At 39.9% G+C, this 26306-nt stretch overlaps 1 pseudogene; it reads right to left on the bottom strand.

Moving 5' to 3' along the window:
* Window positions 1-1473: 1473 nt before the first annotated feature.
* Window positions 1474-1969, bottom strand: LOC142848905 (large ribosomal subunit protein eL29 pseudogene; annotated as a pseudogene).
* Between the last annotated feature and the right edge of the window lie 24337 nt (window positions 1970-26306).

The following is a 26306-nucleotide window of genomic DNA, read 5'->3' as shown; positions in this document are numbered from 1 at the left end:
TTTGCTACATACAAACTCTTTTCTTGTAATTAAAACCAGGTTTCCTGTTGCAGTTTGCTCTCTATTCAGGTAGCATGTGGCCATCTGGAGCAAGCATGTTGAGTTGAGTCAAATTTCCCACCCAGATAGTCTGTCTTTGTGCTTCTCACGGTGCTGAAGGGGAGACTAGGAAGTAGCTGCAGCTATCTTAGCAATTTTATTTTGCACAGGAAGATTTAATTAACTTCTTGAGAGAATACACTTGGAGCTACTGTGTTGCTTCCTGAGTGTGAGAAAGAAAAATAAGGAGCCTTCTAAGCACCATGGGGGAAGGATAATTGAGCACGTCAGAATGTCTGTTAAGCCCACTTGAGTCATGATATCTGTTAATTCTATTGTTTCTCTGTTAGGTTTTTGTCTGGTTGACCTGCCCATTGGGAAAAGTGGGGTGTTTAAATCTCCTACTATTAATGTGTGGGGTTTGATGTGCGATTAAAGTTTTAATAATGTTTCTTTAACATATGTGGGTGATCTTGTATTTGGGGCATATATGTTCAGGATTGAGACTTCATCTTGATGGATTGTTCCTGTTTTGAGTATAAAGTGTTCTTCTCCATCTCTTTTGATTGATTTTAGTTTGAATTCTATTTTGTTAGATATTAGGATAGCTGCACCCATTTGTTTCTTAGGTTCAGTTGATTGGAAAATCTTGTCCCAACCCTTTACTCTGAGGTAATGTCTGTCTTTGAGATTGAGGTGTGTTTTTTGTATACAGCAGAAGGCTGGATCCTGCTTTCATATTCATTCTCTTAGTTTGTGTCTTTTTATAGGTGAATTGAGCCCACTGATAATAAGATGTAGTAATGACCAGTAATTGTTAATTCCTGTTATTTTTTCGGTGGTAGTGTGTGTGTTTCCCTTCTTTGGGTTTTGTTGGTGTGAGGTTATCTATTGCCTGTGTTTTTATGGGTGCAGTTAGCTTCCTTGGGTTGGGTTTTTCCTTCTAGTACTTTCTGTAGGGCTGAATTTGTGGATAGGTATTGTTTAAATCTGGTTTTGTCATAGAATATCTTGTTTTCTCCATTGATGGTGATTGAAAGCTTTGCTGGGTATAGTAGTCTGAGCTTGCATCTGTGGTCTCTTAGTGTCTACAGCAATCTGCTCAGAACCTTCTGGCTTTCATGGTTTCCATTAAGAAGCTGGGTATAATTCTGATAGGCCTACCTTCAGATGTTACTTGACCTTTATCTTTTGCAGCTCTTAATATTCTTTTTTTAAAATTCTGAATGTTTTATGTTTTGATTATTATATGGTGAGGGAGGTAGTTTGTTTGATCCAATCTATTTGATCTCTGTAAGCTTTTTGTACTTTCATAGTGATATTGTTCTTTAGGGTCAGAAAGTTTTCTTCTATAATTTTTTTTTTAACAGAACTTGCCTCAAGTTTATTTGTAAAAACAGCATAAGGTCCTGAACATCTGCAAATACTGTGTAGGTGTTCACACCAGCCCATCTGTCTTCACATTGGCAGACTGCGACCTTTTTTATGGGGCCTTCACAGGATCCTGGGCACCCTTGGGAGCCTGAGCTGCAGCTGAGGCCTCTGCCTTGGCTTGAACCTTGGGCTTTGTTTTTTGGAGCCTACGACCCCTTGCCATGTAGCTTCTAATTCGCTTCCCAAGCTTGGGCTGAGCAATTAAAGCCAGGTGGGTGAGTTTGCGGCTGGGGCCCTTTGGCACCTTGGGCTTCACCACCTGGGGCTTCACCTGGGCCTTCATGGCCTCCGCACGTGCGCTCATGGCCTTTGCATTATTTGCCTGCATCTTCTTCAGGTCTTTCTTGTTGTGCTTCTTGGCAAAGCGCATGTTCCTCAGGAACTTGGGGTCAACCCCCTTGAGAGATTCGTATCTTTGGGACCGGGGTTTCTTGATGCCGTTTCTGTGCCATTTCCGGGGCTGGTTGTGTGTGGTGTGGTTCTTGGACTTGGCCATGGCTGGACGATAATTGGCGGCTCCCGAAGTGCCTGCAACCGGAAGAGCCTATGATTTTGTTGAATATATTTTCTGTATCTTTGAGCTGTAATTCTTCTCCTTCTTCTATCCCTATTATTCTTAGGTCTGGTCTTTTCATGGTGTCCCAGATTTCCTGGATGTTTTGTGTTAAGAATTTGTCAGATATAATGTTTCCTTTGACCTTTAAATCTATTTCCTCTATAATATCTTCAACCCCTGAAATTCTCTCTTCCATCTCTTTATTCTGTTGGTTATGCCTGCCTTTGTAGTTTCTGTTTGCTTACCCATATTTTCCATATCTAGTATTCCCTCGGTTTGTGTTTTCTTTATTGCCTCTATTTCAGACTTCAAGTCTTGAACTGTTTGTTTCACCTGTTTGATTGTATTTTCTTGGTTTTCTTTGAGAGATTTATTAATTTCTTCGTTTTTTTCTTTTCCTCCATTTCTTTAAGAAAGTTTTTAATTTCCTCTTTAAAGATCTTCATCATCTTCATAAAGTTATGTTTAAAATTGTTTTCTGCTGCTTCTTCTGGATTAGGATGATCAAGTCTTCCCATTGTTTGACCACTGGGTTCTGGTGTTATCATTGCTTTTTAGGTTGTTGGATGAAATCTTGCATTGGTGCCTACCCATCTCTTCCTTCATTTGATGCTGACGGTGTCTTTGTTTCTGGGTCCAATCTTTTCAGTGACTGTCTGTTTCTTGGGAACTGTTCTTGGTCTGCTCTGTACTGTCGCTGTCTGTGTCCAGGGGTTTTGGTGCAGCCTACTGCTTGGTCCTCTCTGTGTAGTAGCAGGCTGTGTTTCAGAGTTCCACTGAGGTTGTAGGGTATAGACAAGTTTGGGGGCATGTTGGGACTTGTAACTTGCAGGGTCCAATGGTCAGGATGGGGGTAATGGAACAGCCTACCTGCAAGAAACTTTCCTGATGGCTGTCTAGAGAAGCCAAGGCAGGTCGGGGAGGTGACTAGGGTTTTGACCCAGTATGGAGGTCCTAGAGAGCGAAGTGTCCTACTGGGTGGTTAGTCACTCACCTCTTGGTCCTCTCTGTGTAGTAGCAGGCTATGCTTTAGAGTTCCACTGAGGTTGCAGGGGAATAAGGGGGCTTGGGAGTGGGGTGGGACTAGTAGCTTGCAGCGTTGGATGGTCTGGATGTGAGTAATGGAGCAGCCTACCTGCAAGAAACTCTTCTGCTGTCTCCATCCCTCCCTTTATTCCAGTGCTGAGCACCATGCTTCTCCTTATTCTTTAGCACAAGTCTTAGTGGTGATACTAAGTTTGCCAATGAGTTTGTACTTTCCAAACAGCTGTTGTTCCTTTCCTCCCATTTGCTCATTTTCTTTTTAAGACAAGTGTAAGAGAAGATACTGATAACCATGAAACAGAGTCCATCTGGCTATTTTGAATTCCTGGCATTGTGGCTGTATTGAACTCTGAATCAATAAATTAATCAGTCTTTTAATCTAAAGACAACAGCTAGGCAGAGCCTTCATAAAAGCATGGTTACAGAATGCCATACTCAGCCCTGAGAACTGGAATTGAGAATGTAGAGCTGTTTCTTTATCTGGTGCTCTCTTATTTTTCCCTCCTTTACCAAAGGGTGTCATTACCTGTAGGAGCCTAATTCCTCTTCAAATCCAAGGAAACATGCAGACATTTCAAACCAAGGAAAATTCTTATTACAGCAACTAGGTTAAAAAGGGCCATAAAGTATCAAAGGATAAAATGTAAGTTTTACCAGAAAGAAGTTAGATGCTCAGGTCATATAGTAATTTCTTCCAGATTGCTCATAAACCCTGAACTTATCTCTGCTGCTAGAGATTTTCCTATCTCCAACACAAAACAAAACAACAACAACAAAAAAAAAAACCCAATTACAAGAGTTCTTAGGGCTGTTGTTATTGTAGGAACTGGATTCCAAACTATCCATTAATTGCCCATCCACTACAGAGGAAGATTAAATGGGACCAATCTAATGCCATACAACTAGGCCTGCAGGAAGAGGCAGCAATTAAGAGCCTTACTTTAAGTGAGGCTCCTGCCATAGGGCATCCAAACTATAATCTTTCCATTGTCCTTTTTATTCATGAAAAATTAGGGTACCCATTTGGGCATGCTGACTCAGAAACATGGGGAAAGCCTCAGGTCCTTCAAATACTTCAGGCAATTGAGTCCAGAACCCAGAGGACAATTCCTCTATATAAGGGCCATCTCTGCCATAGTTGCTCTACTGAAAACAGCAGACAATGACACCTTGGGCTCTTCTCTCACCATTTAAGTGCCTCATTCTGTATAAATAGTCACCAAATGTCAGAACTACTAGGTGATATCCATTTGCCCCAAAATTAGCCATCATTAAAAATCCCAGGACATTCTAAAACAAACACTCAAGATACAGAGAGTAGTAGTTTGGCAGATAAGCAACAAAAAGAGCCGCACTACACAGAACCACATGCCCTGAGAGAGTCTGTCCTACTCATTACGGCCACACTATCTCCTCCTCCAGGTTCAACAAATGACAACACAAGAATTGCAAGAAAAGAACACCTGATAATAAGGTTGGAATCTCAACTCCTGAAGCAATTTTTAGTTGGGCCCAAATGGAAGACCAATAATACTCTCCTAACCCTTAAGTTTACCCCTTTTGTAAAACATGGGTTGTCTCCTTGATATGCCCACTAGATGCCCTGTGAGAATGAATGAAGGATTACATGAGCCATTTCTGCTAAAGGGAGACATTTTACAGTATTGCAAAGGACTTACGTAAATGACAGGCAAGAATTCAAAATTGGTTGCAAACTCTTTCTGCTATGTGCTCCTGGGGGATGGTAGCCTAAACAAACTAAAGCCACATGTTTGTGTTTGGAAAAGATATTACATTAAGCACTCCCTTCAACCTCATTGGAAAGGGTCTCATTGGGTACTTTAAACTACTTTCTCTGCTAGGGTTTATATGTTCCACATCAAACGTGCATCCACTTCTCCTGAGGACACATCCATATGGATTTCAAAAAGGCTAGATGATATTCAACCTTCAACTGTCTTGTCAACCAAGAGTCATAAGTGGCTGAACTCTAAACCCTAACTCACATAGATGTCTATATATTACTTCTAGAAATTTCCAAGAAACCAAGAATATAGTATAAGATATTTCCTTAGATGCTAAATATGATGTTGTTCTTAGGAATTTTTTATTATGTGCTTTTTTAACCATGTTTTTGTTATTTATGTGTGTTTGCTTTCCCAAATCTCTCAGCATACTTGAACTGATTCTTTATGCTTGGATAGATTGTAATTTTTCACTACCTCCAAAAAATAATTCCCTTTTATATAATTTGGGTAAAAAAAACCCTCTAGGTTTTGGGTTGGCAGAGTTAAAATTTAAATCTACTCAAATGATTTTCCTTTGCCAGGGGCATCCCTATTTTAAAGCCACAAGCCTTATAACCAAAGTGATATAATTTTTTTCCACTAAAAAGAAAAAGCATGCTAACTGGATTCAACCAATTAGGTAATAGTGTTAATATCAATGTTGGAAATGATAAGATAAAGCACATTCCTAGATGTGATGGTCTCTCTGTTTGTACTGCTCCAGAACAACCCATGCAGTCGATCATTTGCCTAGTAAATGTGTCTGGATACCCATAGTCTGCAACCACCTGCCAACCACATGAACTCCACATCAGAGGTGAAGCTTCATTCCAGACGGTGTAAATGCTTCTATCATCGAAGACTCTGGGAAGGTTCCCTTTAAGACAGTCAGACTTCCGCCTGCCTAAGGGTAACCACTACTTTATTGACTCTTGTACGGGGTACCCAGAGATTTTATGTTGATTATTTTTTATCATAATTGTATAAACACTCTCAGTTTGCAATGGGAGCGCCATTCATTGTGAATTGATTGAAATTGTTCAAATAATAAATCCAAAGGAGACCTTATTGGAAATACAAGTCCTGGACTAGAAACCCGAGAACAAGCTAAGTTCAGGGTGATGAAGAAGGATATTATTTAGGAAAGGACTTGCTTTCAAACACAGGGCACATTGAGGGGATGCTATTTCAAGAAGAGGGAAAGGATGGAAAACTTTTAAAATTGAAAGTGGCATGTTACAGAAAAGGAGTAAAAACATTGACCTAACCCACAGGGTGATTCCTAAACCTAGAGAGGGGTCAGAGAAATTGTAGACAATGATAATACAGACGGCCTCTGAGGTAGCTACAGTGCAATGAACAGTGTTCCGGTGACAGAACTAACGGTCTTTGGAAATCTTACAAGAAATCTCAGTTATGAAAAACAATAGAATCTGTAACTTAAGATATTAGACTTTAAGGATCCATGTTTCCTGATTAAATGAGTCTCCAAAGTATTCTAAGATACAGTTAATAAGGATTGGAAAAACATTCAGTAATACTAGTGTTCTACCAATGGGAAGCAGATTTCAGCATTGTAAAATGACTCCCATTGGAGTCCCAAATGCCTCCTTGAGAATGAAATGAGAAATAAGATTTTGTTATGCCCATAAAACCTATGGAATTCTAACTTCTCATAAGTCTTTCCCATTTTTTAAACTCCTTTTAGGACTACTATTTGACATAAGAAAAATGTTGATCCTACTGAGAAGGAATTCAGAATGATATTGTGTTGTTATTTAATTCTTTTTGCAAAGTAGCTGTTTATTTACTTTTTCAAACTGGGACCTGGTGCAGCCCCAAGATAAGAGGCCAGGTCAAGTTATTGTCCATAGATAAGAGTTGCAATAATTTTGATACTGTAGATCAATCTTTCTTAGAGTTAGAGCCAGCCACTTAACATAAGGTGATAGCCGTGGAATCAAATTGGCCCAAAAGGACTAAAATTAAAGGATAATGAGCAATTTCAAGTACTCCAAACATCAAATAAAATGTTCCATAAAGTACACATATCTATAGATCCAAAAGGGAAACATCTCGGTCTGGTTAAGGAATTTGGTGGCACATGGCTTTAATCCCAGCACTTTAATTTAATTTAATCCCACCACTGGAAGCAGGTGGATCTCTATGAGTTTGGGGCAGCCTGGTCTTCAAAACGAGTTGCAGGACAGTCAGGACTGTTACATAGAGAAACCCTGACTTGAAAAAACCATATATATCTTTGAGACCTTTATCTGTTGCTCAGGGGTAGTCCTCTTGCCTAGTATGTGTGAGGTCTTAGATTCAATTTGTTAAATAGTAGATTGAGTGATACAATTTACTTAAGAGAAACTTTTATATGGTGGAATCAGTACTCATCTCAAAACAGTCTTCTAAATGAAAACATAAGGAATTAAGCCAAAATAAAGACAAACAAGAAAAGATAAAAACTAACATTTGCGTGGGAAATTTCCATGCATTATCCACTCTGGCCTCCTTTATACCCCTAGCTATATCACCGGGTATATGTTGACATCAGTGTTAGTATAAGGGCTGGTTGTTGTATCCATGACAAATGAAAAAGAAAACATATAATGAAGCAAAGCACCTTTCCTAGGCAAATTGTCTCCATGTTAAGAAAGAAAATCAAACACAGCTCATTGAAGGAGCTGATTTGTACCTTTCCTTGAAAATTTCAGATAGCGATTTTTTTTACCTGCTGAACAACATTGACATTTTACAAGCTATAACACCATAAAATAAGATTTAGAAAACATAATATTTAGAAAACGTGTCTTCCTTTGTCTTGCTTTGGGCCAGACTATTGTTTAAACCTAAATACCTATAAGTATGTTGAGTAGCCTGATCCAATCATGCGCAATTATGGGAATGCTTATTGGCTTGTCTTGGAAGAGCTTTGTTTGTGTCTAGAGCTGTCACTGTGTGGATGCAGATGAATTATTTTCTGAGGGTAGGAAGTAGAGAAAGGCAAAGGACATCTTCCTGGTTTCTTTAACCTTGGGGGAATAGGACCAATCTGGCTTTGGCATCTCTCTAAGGAAAAGAATATCTTGACATGTATATAGAGCTCTTGGAGAAAGCTTAATATCCATTGGCAAGACAAGGTGAGATTCTGAATATATCTAAATAATTTGCGTAGTATCAGAGTGCCTACTCATGGCAGTCTGCTAACCAGGATATAAATCATGCTACTTGCCATGTGCAGCACATAGGCACAGAGAAAGACCCCAGATCGTCCAATGACATGACTTTATGGAGTGTATGCAGATAAATTTAATCAGTACTGCTAAGAACTGTGTTTAATCCAGTTCTGAGATCAAAGTAAGTGGACAGTGCTACATATATAATAAAAACTGAACATTTCTCTGAGATTTGTGCAGACAGGCAATTGATCAACTTGTATGTGTAAAAAAAAAATACACAAGATTCTCAAAGCCAGAGTTGACTGGTGCGAATTCTGGGGCCTATTCTAATTCCTAATGTTTTCTTGGAGTTAGAAGGTGCAGGCTCTCTTGCAGGGGGTAGAAGGACTCTGACTTTACCAGAGAGAAATTATTCCTCCTGAATCATTTCTTGTTCTCAACTGTTATATTTCACTAAAATAGTCCTAACTCAGAGACTAGGATTCCTTTGCTATCAGATTCCTTTTTAAATCTCTTAGCACAACACACACACGCACACACACACACACACACACACACGCACACACACACACACACACACACACACACACACACACACACACACACACCACTTTGAATATCTTCAATCCCGTATTATAATATCCTGACCCCTTCCACTATTTTCTTATTTCTACCTCCAAACCTTCATCCTATTTTCATGTATTATCTCTATTGTTTTCTTTAAGTATTATTTTCTTTAATTATTATTATTATAACATATATAAATGCATAGAAATAAATAAATGCAACTTGCTGAGCCAAGGTAGTTTTGTTCATATGTACCTGTTTTTAGGGCAGACCACTTGGTATAAAAATAACCTGTCGGGGGCTTCATCTTAGGGAAGACTGATTGTCTTTGCCTCGGCAGTCATTTCTTGTCTATAGCTCTTCATCTAGGGGTGTGTCTTTGTGGGACTTTGATGGAGGAAGGTCATTGGTTAAATAAAAAGAAACTGCTTGGTCCTCATTGGTTAGAAGATAGGTGGAAGGAGTAAACAGAACAGAACGCTGGGAGGAAGAGGAAGTGAGCTCAGACTCTACAGCTCTCCTATCGGGAGCAGACGCCTCAGAGAGACGCCATGCCCCGCTCCCGGGCAGACACACGCGATGAAGCTCCGACCTAGAATCTTCCTGGTAAGACCGGTGCTCACAGATTATTAGAGATGGGTTGATCGGTATATCAGAATTAGCCAGTAAGGGCTAAAGCTAAAGGGCCAAGCAGTGTTTAAATGAATACAGTTTGTGTGTTGTTATTTCGGGGCAAAAGCTAGCCAAGCAGGTGGCTGGGGTGTTGGGGACGCAGCCCTGCCGCCCTTATTACTACAGGACTTCTGCAGTAGACTTTGGCATTTTATTTGGTGTTGTTATTGTCCAGGTCTTGTTTAGGCAACTACTGAGACTTTGCAGCTGTAGCTTCCTTATCCTATAGAGATGATACAGTTTTACAGGAGACTTCTTTTGTCCTTTGACTTTTACATCTTTCTGACCCATCTTCCATGATATTCCCTAGGACTTAGGTGTGGGAGTTCTATTGGAGATACATCAGCTGAGGCAGGGCACCTTATGTCAATTTTACTCTGTATTTTGATAAGCGGTGACTTTCTGTAAAAGTCTTCTCTGCAAAAAGAAGTTTCTCTGATGAGAGGTAAGGGCTACTCTTATCTGTGTGTATACAATGAAGTGTTTAGGATACAGATAACAGATAAAAAGGCCACTGGTTTAGGAGAGTGGCAGCTGTAGGTTACTCTCTAGGTTCTGTGGCTTCACCAGCCACAGGTCGTTGTCTAGGTTTATAGTATCAGACATGAATTCGCTCCTTTGAGCAGGTATTAAGTCCAGTAAGACAGTTCTTGGCTACTCTTTGTATGTAAGTGTAACTCTTAACCTCTGGGTATATCTTGTCATCCTGGCCATAGCATTCATAGACAGGACAGCTAGGCAGAATAATAGATGGCTTTTTTTTTTCCTGGGAAGTTTACATAGCACCTTATGGTACCCTAGCAGCTATTCATCAGGGAGGAGGATTCCAGATCAGTTCCCGCTCAATTCTTCCAAGCCATGTGTCAGAAGTGTATCATATTTTCAGGGGTTCTAATTCAATCAAAAGCTGTTTGTTACCCTGTAACCGTCATGCCACCATCACACCAGTTGTCATATCTTATCTGTAAGGTCAGTACTGAAGTATGTTTGGTCCAGTGTTATAAAAACTAGTCAAATAGAAGGAAGTTTTTAGGTAGGTTTGGAGAATTTTCTGTAACAGTCCTTAGCCATTAGCCCACTTTTATTTAGATTGTTTCTTGTCTTAATGTTTAGATTTTGAGTTGTATATATATTCTTCACACTTATCTTTGGTTGAATAATAACTGGCAAAACTTGGATGATAAGCTGGAACAAGAGTGGCAAAAATGTGTGTATAACTAAGCACTATCTGATTGGATTTAAGGCCTGGTCAATGAGATGGAACCTATGCATTGACACTGCTCGGGTGACCAAGAACCTGAGATTAGATAGAACATGAACTTGGGGGAAAACCAAATACTACTGTCCTGCTAAAAGAATGCAGCAATAAAATGACTTTCAAATATTCTGCTATGCTCATAGACTAGTGACTGAGCAAGACATTGTCAGAGAACCTTCCTCCCGCTGTGGATGGAAACAAATTCAGAGCTGCACAGCCAGACAACACGCAGACAGCGAGAGATTTTGGAGTACTCCGTCCTAAATGTGATGTCTCCATCTGAATCCCTGACCTCAGGAATCAAGGAACTCTGGAAAAGGAGGCAGGAAGAGTGTAGGCATCAGTGATTATGGAAGGCACCAAGAAAACAAGGCCCACTAGGGTTGGTGTGTATAAGAATCCACAGACCATGGCAGCATACCCAAGGCCTGAACAGACCTAGGCTAAACGGGACCCCAACACTAAAAGTCCATATCCCTAACCCAGAAGCTATCTCCAACTGACAATAACTCGGAAAAGAAAAATTAGTTTTCTCCAACAGAATCCCACTGGGTATACAAATCATACTTAAAAACACACCCCATGCCCGGCACTAGATAGTCAATACAAAATGAGCTCAATGCTATTTTTGGAGGGTTTTTGTCTCATTATGCTCTGTCTGAGCTTTTTTTTTTTAACCTTACAGGTTTTTGCTTATATATTATGGTTTCCAATTTAATATTCTTATTGGTTTCTGTGTTTTTAAATGTGTGTCTCTGTGCCTATATGTGTTTTTTGTGCTTATTCTTTGGATCTTTTATTTGTTTGTTTTTCCTATATTATTATTATATGCCTGACTCATTCTCTGGCTGGCTGGCAACTCCTCTGAATCTGCCTTTCTCCTTCCCCACATTCTCAGTTTGACTTTCCTGCCTAACCTTATTCTCTTTAGCTATCAGTCAGTTACGTTGTTCATTAAACCAGTCACAGTGATGAATTTTCACAATGTACATGGGATTATTCCACAGCAAGACAGTGGGGCATAATTTTTATTGTTTGTATTGAGCTATACATTTTTCTCTGCTCCCTTCTCCCCTTCTACTCTCTCCTGTGACCCCCCCCATGCTCCCAATTTACTCAGGAGATCTTGTCTTTTTATCCTTCCTATATAGATCCATATATGTCTCTCTTAGGGTCCTCTTTTTTGAGAAAGTGGGAAATACACTTGAATGCATTGGCAGAGGAGACCACTTTCTAAATATAATGCTAGTAGCATAGACACTGAGAACAAAAACTAATAAATGAGACCTCCTGAAATTGAGAAACTTGTGTAAAGCAAAAGACAAGATCAACAAGACAAAACACAGCCTAAAGAATGGAAAAAGATCTTCACCAACTTCACATCAGACAGAGGACTGATTTTCAAAATATACAAAGAACTCAAAAAATTAACATCAAAAGAACAAGTAATTCAACAAAAATAGGGTATAGATCTAAACAGAGAACTCTCAACAGACAAATCTCAAATGGCTGAAAGACAGTTAAGGAAATGCTCAACATCCTTAGTCATCAGAGAAATGCAAATAAAAACAACTCTGAAATTCCATCTTACTCCTGTCAGAATGCCAAGATCAAAAGCACCAATGAAAGCATATTCTGGAGGCGATATGGGGTAAGTGGAACACCTCTCCATTGTCGGTGGGAGTGCAAGCTTGTACAGCACTTTGGAAATCAGTATGGCAATTTCTCAGAAAATTTGGAAGCAATCTACCTCAAGACTCAGCAATACCTAAAAGACGCTCAAGCACACCACAAGGACATGTGCTCAACTATGTTCGTAGCAGTATTATTCGTAATAGCCAGAACCTGGAAACAACCCAGATGCCCCTCAGCTGAAGAATGGATAAAGAAAGTGTGGTACATTTACACAGTGGACTACTACACATCGGTAAAAAATAACTACATCTTGAAATTTGCAGGCAAATGGATGGATCTAGAAAAAAACACATCGAGTGAGGTATGTCCTCTAGACAACAACGTGGGACATCCTTTTTAAATGCCATCTTCCCTTTGAGTGCTGTCTTCTCTTTCCAGTCAAATTTGTATAAAGCAGTACATTTGACTTAACTAATGATGATTTACATTCATGAGTTGTGAACATCAAGTTTAATTTGCTCATTGGCAGGGATGAAAATGTGGTGCAGAATAATGGTATAAATGGGAGAACTGAGAGTCTCAATCAGCAATCGACACAGAGACAGAATTTGGAGGCGGCACTATCGCTATTGTTTTCTACAGTATAACACAGAGTCCAAAGCAGGGAAATTTAAGAACATAAACATTTGTGTCATCTTCATTGTAAAAGAAAGAAGAATCAAACATATTCTCAGTTTGATAAATCTATGTCCTGGAAGGTAAGAGCTTGCTAAGTGAGAGAAACAGTGTCCTTTGCTGGAAGGAATCCTGAAGGTAAATATTCCCCCGTTAGTAATCTCTGTAGGCTGCTGTAGCAAGCAACTAAGTGTGACAGCTGCCCATTTCTGAGAAAACTCCCTAGATTCTTCCAGACTTAAAGTTTATGTTACCTTGGCTTATCTTGAGAAATAAAAAACCAGAACACAAGAAAGCATTTCCACAGCTTTCAATCTCATATGAATTTTAGATTTGCATGTAATAAAACGTTTGTCCTCAGAAAGGTCAGATAAATTCAGAGAAAGAGAATTTCTTAGGAGCCAATTTGCCATGAAAACACATTTGGAGTGAAGTCTGTGAGAGAGTTCTCAGCTAGATCAGAATGAGCTCAGATAATCTTCCTGGCTCTCTCTGATTCTGCAGTTAGCGCAGCTGTCTTATTTATTCAAATAAATGGTTGGAACCTCGTGTTTCTATTATACATCTTTTCTCTGTGTATTTAATGCTTTACAATGTCTTCTGGAGTTTCCTCGGGAGAATATGGAAATCTCAGTAGTGCACACAGACTCAGAGGGTTGAGTCCAGGCCTGGGAATGGTGCTGGGCATCTCTCTCACTCCTTTTTGAAGGAGAGACAAATCTCTTCTATCATCCTCTTCATCCGCTCTCTGGTTCCTGAATTTTGAAAAACTTTCTGTGATTTGTCTACAAGTTGAAAGCAATTGAAAGGCTTATGTTTTGCTTTCTTCTTTTGTTTCTCTTCTTAATCTCTTAGATGTGTTTCTGGACAACTTGTTCCCAGAACCAGTAAATAATTCTTTTAACTGATGACTTAGTGTGCTTCAGTACAACATTTAAAAACAACTTTCTAAGACTATTAGCATTTAATTTACAGCAGGAGATTCCAATAGTGAAGATGTGAAATGAAGAGCTTCTCTTGAGCTCACAGCCATGTCCACCACAGGGCTGGGGAGCTTTACACTGTTGAATTTTAAAAAACAACCCTTCGTTGCTTTTCTCACTTCATTGCAAATGGGTAAAACTCTACCACAGATTGGCATTGATGCAGTGTTTCGGGTCACCTTTTGTCATAGTGTATATAATTGCATGTATTTTTTTTCTTTTTTGAGAAAGGATTTCTCTGTAGCTTTGGAGCCCATCCTGGAACTAGCTCTTGTTTACCAGGCTGGCCTCGAACTCACAGAGATCTGCCTGCCTCTGCCTCCCAAGTGCTGGGATTAAAGGTGTGTGCTACCACTGCCCGGCTAGTTGCACGTATTTTTAAAATGGTTCCACACTGTATGTGCCTTCCTCATACCCATAGAATGGGTTATACTGTCACCATTTCCTGTCTTTCATGAAGAAGAGGGATCACTGAGTTCTTAGTGAAAACTCTTCTCTTTTTTGCCTATGAAACATATGATGTCCACATGTGAAGACTTCAGCAAAGAGGCAGATTTTGGTGTAAACTTGGAATGCAAATTTTAGAATAAATGTGATACTGCCGTGCTTTAACACTGACTTTGTCTGTGATCTGTTTTTGAATTCTCATGAAAACAAGTATGTGGAATGTGTAACCACCTGACAGTTTTTTGTGTAATTATTTAAAATCTAATGTAGTAAGTAGTGCTTGGGAAACAAAGCTGATTCTCAGCAGCAAATAGCGACTGGATTTTTTAGTGGTAAATAAACTGAAGCATTTTATAGAGTGAGGACGAACAGGACAGAAAACAGGCAAAATTAAAATAACCTCCCAACGAAACAAGGAAATATTTAATTTGGCGAGATAACCAAAGAGGGAAACAGGCACAGAGGGTCTCTGTATAAATAGAAAATTGATCCGCTGATAGGGAAGGAGAGAGGAGTCACAGGTCAACCGGGATCATTTCCTGAGGGAAAGGAATACTTCCAGGAGTGTAGTCCTAGGCAGCTTTCAGTCATATATCCCTTACGTCTGATCTTTCTAAGCGCCACCTTTTGTGAATGATACCTTCACAAACTTCTGAGGAGCTCCTTGGTTTGATGCAATTGAGAGAGGAAGCAGATACAAGAGGTGGGAACTCAAGGGGCTGATCTGCACACAGGGACAATGGCAAGAGAGGGAATGAGAAACTGAAAGTTCCCAAGATTCCCAGGAAATGCAGGGAGTCAGCTAAATAAGTAGAAAAGAGACTCATTTTCCCTTCAGCACCAAAGAGAAATGAGCTCACACAGAAGATTTGGAAACACTCACACGGCTGAGTCCTGGGTTGTATTTGCAAATTCTTTTGACATTTTTACAAATAGTAGCTTCTCCTGACTTATTACTGACAAGCTGAACAATTTCTTCTACTTCATAGTGTAAACAAATGAAGATCCTGCCTGCACCATCCAGCATCCTAGTGACATGTGGGGATTGTCACAGAATGATTCTCAACACCCGAACTTTTCCAATGGAAATACTTATAATGGTCAGACATCATCAGAATTATTTGGTGTTAATTACTTGGCCCATAACTGTGTTATGTAAAGTGTTGCTTCTTACAAAATTATAGCTCTTTTTTTTTGGAAAAGGAAACATCAAATAGAAGTTTCTGAGACCTAGAACAGGAAATGAGTGATTCAGCAAGCTGGATCTCCCCCAAAGAGCTGGATCTCCCCCAAAGAGCAATCTCCATAGCTGCAGTGTATAGTTACAAAATCTTCCAGAGAACTCGCCTGGTGTTGTTCAAAAGCAGTCAGGCTGAGAGCCACAAGGAACTCTGTGCAGGATGCTGAAGGGCAGTAGGAAAGACAATTTGGACTCCCAGAAATATGTCAGCCTAGTGTGCTGATGACTGGAGTCTGTGATCCGCCATGATTTGAATCTGGGCAGGGAGCAAGTATCTTTCACCACAGTAGTGAGAAGAAGATGTTTGTTCCGCCCTGAAGACTTAAGGGGTGATTTATTGGGGGAGCTACATTTCCAGGTATCTAATGAGAAGCCTCTGGGTCATAGTTGGGAGTGGGAGCTTAGTGCTGATCCATTCATTTGCTCCTCCCACCCTCTACCCCTGAAAAAGCATTCATCAAAGAACCAGATTTTGGCTGGTCTCAGAGCAACTCCCGTGTGGACAATTCTGCCAATTCCACAGAGTTCCACTTTGGAGAAAATTGCAGATGCATAAGATTGGAGACCTGGCCTCAGAAAGAAGTAGTCTTTGAGTGTAGCTTTTTACAACACATGTGCCTGTTTCAGCCGAACAACCAGTCCTTCCACACCAGGAAACATTTCTACCAGTTAACCCCCAACACTGTTCCACACAATCATCTGCCACAGCCCCCCATCATGGTGATGTATGTCTAGGCTCCTGTTGTAGATTGTAATACGTGCTGTCTCCAGATTTTCCATACCCTCCCTGTTTCTCACTCTCAATCTTCCTGAAACATGAGTTTCCCCTGTGTCACCCTCTGCTCAAAATTACTCATAAGCAGCAGCCATGTTTTTGTTAGCAGCAGGTGGATTTTTTTCAGAGCCTTACCTACGTTCTGTTTAACAGTACACATTTGTACAACTGCACACATGTTTTCTAAATGACCTGAGTACTACCCAAGAATAAATGTGCATCATATGTGGTAAGATGTCACTTGAACTTTCCTGCTATCTAACACATTTGTCAAAGGTCCAGACTGAAAATAAGGACTAATAACTACTGTACATTGGATTCATATTTAGCATCCATATCACACATTCACATATATACCTGTATTTTACATCTATATTATACCTCACTGTGCAGGTCTGTAGTAGATTCATACATAATGCTTACCTCTTTTCTTGACTGCATAAAAACTTACATTAAACACTTGATCAGTATCACCAAAGTATAAGGAAGTATATGCAGAATACACACATTCCAGTATACATAATGACAGTACAATGAATGGTTATTTCATGATGAATTGTCTTCCTTACATAAGGGATAATTGAATTTTATCTGACATAAACCTTAGTTATTTTTTGTTTATCAAAATACCATATGCACATTTCTAATAAACTTAAATAGAACAGACATATTCTTATTAAGACAAAATAACACAATATTACTTATTTCCAATCCAAACTGTCATATCATAGCATAAATGTTACCTTTTGGTCATTTTCAACACATGGTTTAGTGTTGATAGATATAATAAATTTTTTGCAAAGCCAACTTGTTATATAATGGTATTTGGATTTCTTTCACAGACTTAAAATACTTGTTTCAAATGTTAGATTTCATTCATTCCCTGTATGTGTTATCTTTTTGTTTTCTTCTATAATGTGCACTTGAAGCTCACTTACTGACTCCTTCATCCCACCTTGTTATGTGACTGTTTCTGCTAATAACATTTAAGCAACTGGTTTTGTTTGTTTGTTTGTTTTTTACTGAAAATCATGGGCAGAATCTTCCTTGATCTCTTTAAAAACTACAAATGCTTCATTTTATAAAGTTAAAAGAAGAAACATTAAAAAAATAATTTATCACATTAATATATGAATAAAGTTTTTTTTTTAAATCTTTAAGTGATCAAGGTCAATGAAGAAAGTAAAGTTCCTGCATTTCCTTTTCCAAGCAGGTTTCTAAAAAAAATCCTTTATAACAGGGTTCCCTAAGCCTTGGGAGACCTGGAAATGAGAAACACAAATGAGCTCCTGCTTCAGGGAACACCCTGTCACTGGGCATCCAGATGGCTCATTTGAGGACTTTTGGAAGCTCTGGAAACTTCACTCTTGTAGCGCAGTTTGCTGTAAAGCTCTCATCCTGGCACATGTTTTCTGTCTTCATAGTTTCACAGACTTTGTGGTCTCCTTTTGGCAGATGCTTTTTCCCCAAGGCGCACTCTTTTCTAGCTTTTTAAGAACAAATTCGTGAAAAATATATTATTTATGATAATATATATCTGAAATTTTTATTTTCCTGGGTACTTATTGATTTTTTATTGTTGAAATAATTTACATAGCAGAAAATTCATTCTTTTAATTTATACCATTCAATTTTTCCATATTTACTATATTATATTCATAAAGTTGTGTAATTGTATCCTTCTAATTCCAGAACATTTTTATTTATTATAAGGGGTGCTTAACTTTTTACATGAAATCATCCACAAGAGTTTTTGAGCGGAAGGATTACGTTATCATACATCTGGTACTAGTAAAAACAGTTTCTCATTTATTTCCCAGGATTAATGAATTTCTAGAGACTTTTCTACTACATTTCTGCTATTGGCTTGATAGAGTAGGAATTTGGTTTTGGAAGGCTCATATGGAATACCTTGTAGACCTTTAGTAGCTAAGGTGAGCCCAACTGAAAGAAATGAGGAAGTCACAGCCTTTAGTCCAATCTCTAGGGAATGATTATGCCAAGAAGTTGAGATAGTTTGGGAGTAGATTCTTCTTCAGATGGACTTCAACATGGAAAGGGAACTCAGGCACTCAGGCAATCCCTTAATTGCAGAATCCTGTGGTCATGAGTAGACAGCCCTGCTAAGCTGTATTTATAATCTTGACGTATCAGAACTGTAAGACAATAAATGACTGTCACTTTACGCTGCTGAATTTGTGGTACTGTATTATGCTGCAGTAAAAAACAAATACATCTGGTCTCAGCATCTTTTCATTGCTGTTTCTTCGGCATAGAGTGCTCAATCTCCCTTCAATATTAGCTCTCAGAACAGATCTTGCAAATAGAATCTACCAAGGTGCAGTTAGAGGCTGTATGCCAATTTTGGAAGATGTTACTGTCCTCCACATTGTCTTGGAGAACAATAACAGGTCCACAAGTAAATTCTGGAAAAAGCATAGTGAATATCTTCAGGAGATCATAACAGTGCTGTGGTTAGCACAGAAACAGCGAAAGGTAATAGGGTCTCATTTGCTGCTATCCTTTTTGTTTATATTCATTTGTTTGGATGGCTAAGGAGACTGTGAGAAGAGCCGGCTTGGAGGAGTACATGAAGCATCAGATTTAGAGTCAGAAAGACATTTTTACATCCTATAGTGCTAGCTTCGAACTTTGGCTGTTATTTTATGTTTGTGATTAAATCATATTGTATAAAATGAAGCATCAGATTTAGAGTCAGAAAGACATTTTTACATCCTATATTGCTAGCTTCAAACTTTGGCTGTTATTTTATTTTTGTGATTAAATCATATTGTATGAAAAATGTAGCCAAGTTCAAGATAATTTATACTGTGCTGAGTAATTAGAAGCTGGTAAGACATTAAGGACAGGTAACATTTAGAGCACACTGAACTCTGACATACTTTCACCATCACTTGCTCATGGCTGCACTATAATGTTAGAGCTAACTATTAACGGGGTTTAGCTTCTGTATCTTAGGTCCCATGGTTTTCTTGGCCAGATCCTGTCCTGACCATCACAGAAGCTTTTATGTAAACCTGAATCAGCGTTTACAGCAGAAGTTAAGCAACCCATATGACTTTGGGGGTAATACAGCACTTTGAATTCTAGGAACTGATTTTTGTGAGTCTCTGTATACATTACCTTTCTGTTACTGTGATGAAATACTGTAACAAGAGGGCTGAGCTTGTTGGGGTTTCTGTCCTGCCCTGTTCCCACAGCCTGAAAGTCCCAAAGAAAATCACACAGAGGTCTACATAAGTTATAAACTGATTGGCCCATTAGCTCAGGCTTCTTATTAACTCTTATAACTTATACGAGCCCATTATTGTAGCCACATGGCTCAGTACCTTTTTCAGCAGGGCAGGTCACATCCTGCTTCTTGGGTGTCTGGGCAGGACTGCAGAAAGAGCTTCCTTCTTCCCAGAATACTTCTGTTTTCATTGTCCCACCTCTACTTCCTGTCTGGTTTTCATGCCTATACTTCCTGCTTGGCTACCAACCAATCAGCATTTATTTAAAATATGATTGACAGAATACAGACAATTCGGCCATAACCTCAAACAACTTCATGAAGAAAATTTCTTTTGAATTGCAGTTCCACAGGTCAGAGTCCATAATGGTAGGGATTGCATGGCAGAATACAGTCAGAACGGGAAGCTGGCTGATCATACTGTGTCAGCACACCAGGAAACAGAAGAGTGAACTAGAAATGGAATAAGAATCTAAGTTCTCAAAGCCCACATGGCATACTTCCTTCAGCAAGGCATCCTAAAGGTTCCACACCTCCTCAGACAGCACCATCAGCTGGGGACCAAGGGTTCAAATACAGAAACCTATGAGGGACATCTTTCCTTTAAAGCACACCGTTATTACTAATGTTACCGAGATGGGGACATGTTTGATGCCTAGGTTTTGCAAATGATAAGTGCACATTAGTGGGGCAACAAATGAGACTATAGACTTAGGGCCCAAATGAAATTAATCCTGATGCCTACGGTAAGTGTCTTGGTTTCTATTGCTATGATGGAATACTATAACCAAAAGCCAGTTGGGTTGAAAAGTTGGGGAGTTCTTACAAATCTCGGGTCACACTCCTTCACAGAGAAGTCAGGACAGAAACTCAAGACAGAAATCTGCTGCAGAAACTGAAGCAGAGCTATGGAAGAAGGCTGCTGACGGGCTTCCCACAAGGCCTTGCTCAGAATGCTTGCTCATACAACTCAGGACTTCCTGCCCATAATGGGTACAACCTACAGTGGACTCTGACATAATCATGAGTTAAGAAAATGCTCTAAGGATGTATAGAAAATCTGAAGGAGACATTTCTTAATTGAGATGGCCTTTTTCTTGATATGCCTAAATTTGTATCAAGTTGACAAAAACCAACCAGAACAACTGATCCCTTTCCAACTTGTCACACCAACACATTACTATTAGGCCATAACCCTTCCTTCATTTTTAGCCTCTATATCTCATATTAATATAAATATCTCAATATAAAATATTCCAACTTGTAAAAGTCCTGGAGTCTTTAAAAATTCAAACACTTCAACAGTTCAGTCTCTTTAAAACATCCAAAGTCTCTTTCAAAGTTCAAAGCCTCTCTAAAATATCTAATGTATTTTAACTGTGGGTTCCTATTTTTTTTTTTTTAAAAAAAAGGTAATACTTTTTTATTTCAAGATGGAAGAACCATGGTGCAGTTAAATTCAAATTAAAGCAAAACCACAGTCCAGCACTCTATGGAGCTCAGTGTCAGACATTTGGGATTCATTTAGGGTCTTCTGGGCTCCACAGCATCTCTGCAGCTTCGCCTCTAGGTTCTGCCTTCTGCAGCACACATATTGTCAAAGACCAGCCTCAGCGACATCGGTACATTCCAGGGTAGGACCAGGAGGATTAGAATTATTAAACAAAAGGAACAGAGATATAAGAGAAATGAGAGGCAGAAACACAGAACAATGTTGGGAGGGGAATTCAGTGAATATTGAATCTGGCTGCGTTTATTTTCCACATGCTGATATACTTCTCTCCAAAAGGGAGGGTGACGCCCAGACGTGGGGCTAACTAAACCCACTTAAAAAACCTGAGAAGGCTTAAAAATAAGGAAGAGAGCGTTTAACACAGATTTTTGCTGTTTGTTGGTGGCGTGCTGTAGAGAGATTTCCTGATTCGGCAACAGCAGCAGAAAAAACGCTGTGTCATTTCAAAGCATGGCTTCCTGGGGCTGTGCCGCCAGTGCAAACTCTGGCTTTATGTTTGTGTTCCCGCTTGGGATCGGAAGGAGAGTGCTCTGAGATCGTGACAACGACTCAGAGCTCCCCGCCTGCTCCTGGGAAGAAGGCAGAATCAGGCTTAGGCAGGCGGAAGAGCATGGCGGATTCCTGCCGCCATACAGAGACGTGTTTTCAGACTGCACAGTGCTCTGCGTGTCAGATTTGGATGTAACTTGGGTGAAAAGAATTTCTGTGCTGCATGCTCAGTCTCAGAATTAAAGTGCTGAGTGCCGCTCCTACCTGGTAGCCCCAAGAGGCTTCCTGACTCAGCTTTAGCTGCAAAGCCTGCATGCAGCTCATTAAGAGATCCTGCCACGAAACACTTAAATGGTGTTGATGAAAAGCTGAACACATGCTTTTCGGTTTTCAGCCGTAGCAGGAAAAAAGCTGCGCTGTTTAAAAATGCCGGCTTTCTGGGCCATCCTGCCAGGGCAAACTCTGACTGTTTGAGGTAGGAGGGCCGGCTACTGAGAGAGGACTTGAGTGTCGTCTGTTGTAGCTTGCTGGCTGGCAGGGACCTTGAAATGCTATAATCATGGCTGCAGCCTGTATATCCGCCATGAGGCTGGAAAGCTAAGGAATGGACTGGATCTAGCTGGCAAAGCCACGCCTTTAGTCCTACTGATATTGCTTGGTAAATTAAAGACTCAGGTGGTCAGAAACAGAGAGATATACAGTAAAGAGAGATTCAAAGACAGAGAAAATTTCTGAATGGTTTAAAGTGTGTTAAAAATATATGCAGACTAAAAGTTAAAATTCTTAAAGTAAACGTCTGTGACTTCAAGGTGTGGTAGCACACGCCTTTAATCCCAGTGCCTAGAAGGCAGAGAGGAACAGATCTCTGTGAGTTCAAGGTGTGGTAGCACAGGCCTTTAATCCCAATGCCTGGGAGGCAGAGACAGGCTGATCTCTGAGAGTTCAAAGACAGCCTGGTCTACAGGGTTATTCCAGGTCTACAGATATACGTTCAAAAAGCAAAAAGTTAACCTAGGAATGTCACATCTTAGATTCTTAAGCGCCTGGTGATTTAAAGGTGCAAATCAAAACTGCTCCTGGATATTAAAAAATTGCAGATTCACAATAGGACAGATTCAGACCACTAAATGAGTCACACTGTTGGATGAATGTACGTAGGCTTGAGAGAGAGAAGAAAAAGAATATAGAGAATAAAGTTTATGATTTAAAAAAAAAAGAGGTAAAGTCTTTAAAGAGACAGAGTACAGATAGTTAAGAGATTAAAAGAAATAAAGAAAAATAAGCTATGTAAAAATGAAAAATTCACAGAGAGTCTGGATTATGTACATTGTGTTTTCTTTAAAATTTTTGACTGTGAAGGAGCTAAGTACAGAGAGACATTTCATTATATGGGCTGCCCAGTGGAACCAGAACGGATATCATGAGGGTATGATTTCAGAATTTGGATCTAAGGATATGATACTTTGGAAAAGAGATTCTTCTTTTGTTTTCACAGAGGATGAGACCCTGTTCATTTCTTCTATTCCGATTTGGTATGATGGACCACGTCCTCCTGAAGGGTTGCTGTGAACATCTTCAGAAAATTGCTTTGCTCAACTGCCAACTGAGATAAACCTGGCACACAGGTTACACCCTAAAATCATTAACGACGCCCCCATTCAGCAGGAAGCAGTTTGTAGAGAAAAAACTGCGCCCATGTTCCCAAATATGGTTTATAAATGTTCTTTTACATTTAAAGGGGGAAATGATATAGGTATGAATAATTTGCATTGATAGAGATTTAAGGTCAATTTTGTTATATGTATAAATGTTTCTGATGTAACTTTTACTTGATAACTGTTTTGTTATATGTAATTTTACTATGTTAAAGTTAAAGGCTTTCTTTTTTGTTTAAACAGAAAAAGGGGAAGTGATGGGGGAGTGTCATATATCAATCTGTTGATTTCCTTGGTTAAGCAATAAAGAAACTGCTAGGCCCATTGGATAGGCCCACCCTTAGGTGGGTGGAGTAAACAGAAGGGAAGGCTGGGAGGAAGAGGAAGTGAGGTCAGACTCCACAGCTCTGCTCTCCGGAGCAGACGCAGGAGAGACGCCATGCTGCCTGCTCCAGGGAAGACGCACACCATGCCCCAGCTCCGACCCAGGATGGACTTAGGCTAGAATCTTCCCGGTAAGCGCACCTAGGGGTGCTACATAGATTATTAGAAATGGGCCAGAGCAGTGTTTAAAAGAATACAGTGTCCGTGTAATTATTTGGGGCATAAGCTAGCCGAGCCGGGCAAGCGGCTGGGGTTTTGGGGACACAGCCCCGCCGCCGCTCCATATTACTACAGGAGGGGGGAGTCAACAGACTTCATTAACATGATATAAGAAATAGGCTTGAATTCTTCGACCTTTGGTTCAGGTGGAGCGGATCCACCTCTATACCCAAAATACTAATTAAGCACACCCTAGGTCAATCTCTTGTTTGTAGCCACCTCTGTTGTCAACAACTTTGAAGAGCAAAATTAAGCACAAACTCTGTCCTCCAGACAAGGTAGAATAGGATCACATTTGTGGACCCTTATGATATATCTTCTAAACTCAGACTGGCTTCTCTTCAATGCTTCTACTGTATTTGGTGACTTCTCCAAAATGCTGCGGTCTCTACTGCAACTTGACTGTGTCTTCACCAATACAGACCAGACCTTTGCCCATTCCAACTCTTTTTTTTTTTTTTCTTTTTTTTTTAAATTTATTTATTTATTAAAGATTTCTGTCTCTTCCCCGCCACCGCCTCCCATTTCCCTCCCCCTCCCCCAATTAAGTCTCCCCCCAGCCCGAAAAGCAATCAGGGTTCCCTGGCCTGTGGGAAGTCCAAGGAACCCCCACCTCCATCCAGGTCTAGTAAGTTGAGCATCCAAACTGCCTAGGCTCCCACAAATCCAGTGCGTGCAGTAGGATCAGAAACCCATTGCCATTGTTCTTGAGTTCTCAGTAGTCCTCATTGTCCGCTATGTTCAGAGAGTCCGGTTTTATCCCAGGCTTTTCCAGACCCAGGCCAGCTGGCCTTGGTGAGTTCCCAATAGAACATCCCCATTGTCTCAATGTGTGGGTGCACCCCTCGCGGTCCTGAGTTCCATGCTCGTGCTCTCTCTCTTTCTGCTCCTGATTTGGACCTTGAGATTTCAGTCCTGTGCTCCAATTTGGGTCTCTGTCTCTGTCTCCTTTCATCGCTTGCTGAAGGTTAATATTCAGGAGGATGCCTATATGTTTTTCTTTGGGTTCTCCTTATTTAGCTTCTCTAGGATCACTAATTATAAGCTCAATGTCCTTGGTTTATGGCTAGAAACCAAATATGAGTGAGTACATCCCATGTTCCTCTTTTTGGGTCTGGCTTACCTCACTCAGGATAGTGTTTTCTATTTCCATCCATTTGTATGCAAAATTCATGAAGTCCTTGTTTTTTATTGCTGAGTAGTACTCTAATATGTATAAATTCCATACTTTCTTCATCCATTCTTCCATTGAAGGGCATCTAGGTTGTTTCCAGGTTCTGGCTATCACAAACAATGCTGCTATGAACATTGTAGAGCATATACTTTTGTTGTATGATAAGGCCTCTCTTGGGTATATTCCCAAGAGTGGTATTACTGGGTCCAGGGGTAAGTTGATCCCGAATTTCCTCAGAAACCGCCATACTGCCTTCCAAAGTGGTTGCACAAGTTTGCATTCCCACCAGCAATGGATGAGTGTACCCCTTTCTCCACAACCTCTCCAACAAAGGCTATCATTGGTATTTTTGATTTTAGCCATTCTGACAGGTGTAAGATGGTATCTTAAAGTTGTCTTGATTTGCATTTCCCTGATCGCTAAGGAAGTTGAGCATGACCTTAAGTGTCTTTTGGCCATTTGAAGTTCTTCTGTTGAGAATTCTCTGTTCAGCTCAATGCCCCATTTTATAATTGGGTTGATTAGCCTTTTACGGTCTAGTTTCTTGAGTTCTTTATATATTTTGGAGATCAGACCTTTGTCAGTTGCGGGGTTGGTGAAGATCTTCTCCCAGTTGGTGGGTTGCCTTTGTGTCTTAGTGACAGTGTCCTTTGCTTTACAGAAGCTTCTCAATCTCAGGAGGTCCCATTTATTCAATGAGGTCCTTAATGTCTGTGCTGCTGGGGTTATACGTAAGAAGTGGTCTCCTGTGCCCATGTGTTGTAGAGTACTTCCCACTTTCTCTTCTATCAGGTTCAGTGTGTTCGGACTGATATTGAGGTCTTTAACCCATTTGGACTTGAGTTTTGTGCATGGTGATAGATATGGATCTATTTTCATTCTTCTACAGGTTGACATCCAGTTTTGCCAGCACAATTTGTTGAAGATGCTCTCTTTTTTCCATTGTATACTTTTAGCTCCTTTATCGAAAATCAGGTGTTCATAGGTTTGTGGGTTAATGTCAGGGTCTTCTATTTGATTCCATTGGTCGACTTCTCTGTTTTTATGCCAATACCAAGCTGTTTTCAATACTGTAGCTCTGTAGTAGAGTTTGAAGTCAGGGATGGTAATGCCTCCAGACGATCCTTTGTTGTATAAGATTGTTTTGGCTATCCTGGGCTTTTTGTTTTTCCATATAAAGTTGATTATTGTCTTCTCCAGATCTGTGAAGAATTTTGATGGGATTTTGATGGGGATTGCATTGAATCTATAGATTGCTTTTGGTAGAATTGCCATTTTTACTATGTTGATCCTCCCAATCCAGGAGCAAGGAAGATCTTTCCATT

The sequence above is a fragment of the Microtus pennsylvanicus genome, chromosome 4 (genome assembly GCF_037038515.1).
Source record: "Microtus pennsylvanicus isolate mMicPen1 chromosome 4, mMicPen1.hap1, whole genome shotgun sequence".
Classification (NCBI taxonomy): domain Eukaryota; kingdom Metazoa; phylum Chordata; class Mammalia; order Rodentia; family Cricetidae; genus Microtus; species Microtus pennsylvanicus.
The sequence above is the reverse complement of the archived record's forward strand: the minus strand, read 5'-3'. Positions and strand labels throughout refer to the sequence as shown.